The 362-nt window shown below is 29.3% G+C and overlaps 1 protein-coding gene across 1 annotated transcript in view; it reads right to left on the bottom strand.

The window, feature by feature from the left end:
- Positions 1–362, bottom strand: part of LOC122342644 (TBC1 domain family member 22A-like) — a 3,481-nt gene that overhangs the window by 857 nt on the left and 2,262 nt on the right. The gene's annotated exons all lie outside the window — the stretch shown is intronic.

The raw sequence follows: 362 nt of genomic DNA, 5'->3' as shown, positions 1-362 counted from the left end.
TTATGTTTTTTTTTTTTTTTATTATTTAATAATACTTACTTAACACTAATATAACTATACCAGCAAGGCACAATTGAACTTAATATGAATAAGTTGGAAAAATAATTTTTGTTGGCCATTTTTTTTAAATGCAGCTATGTTAAAGAGGAGAAAATTACTTCAAAACATTTGAAAAATATTACAGATCCATGATTAAAATGCATGAAAATGTTAATGAGCGGAAGATTGTTTCAGCGCAGATTTGAACTTTGAACCTTCGAACCCGTGAAGCGCTTTTTAAATGGGCTACGTGCAACTCATCCATGAATTAGAAAACATAACGGTTCGCTGTTTATTTGCTAATAATTTGTCATTTCGCAAAC

The sequence above is a fragment of the Puntigrus tetrazona genome, chromosome 4, assembly GCF_018831695.1.
Source record: "Puntigrus tetrazona isolate hp1 chromosome 4, ASM1883169v1, whole genome shotgun sequence".
Taxonomy (NCBI): domain Eukaryota; kingdom Metazoa; phylum Chordata; class Actinopteri; order Cypriniformes; family Cyprinidae; genus Puntigrus; species Puntigrus tetrazona.
The sequence above is the reverse complement of the archived record's forward strand: the minus strand, read 5'-3'. Positions and strand labels throughout refer to the sequence as shown.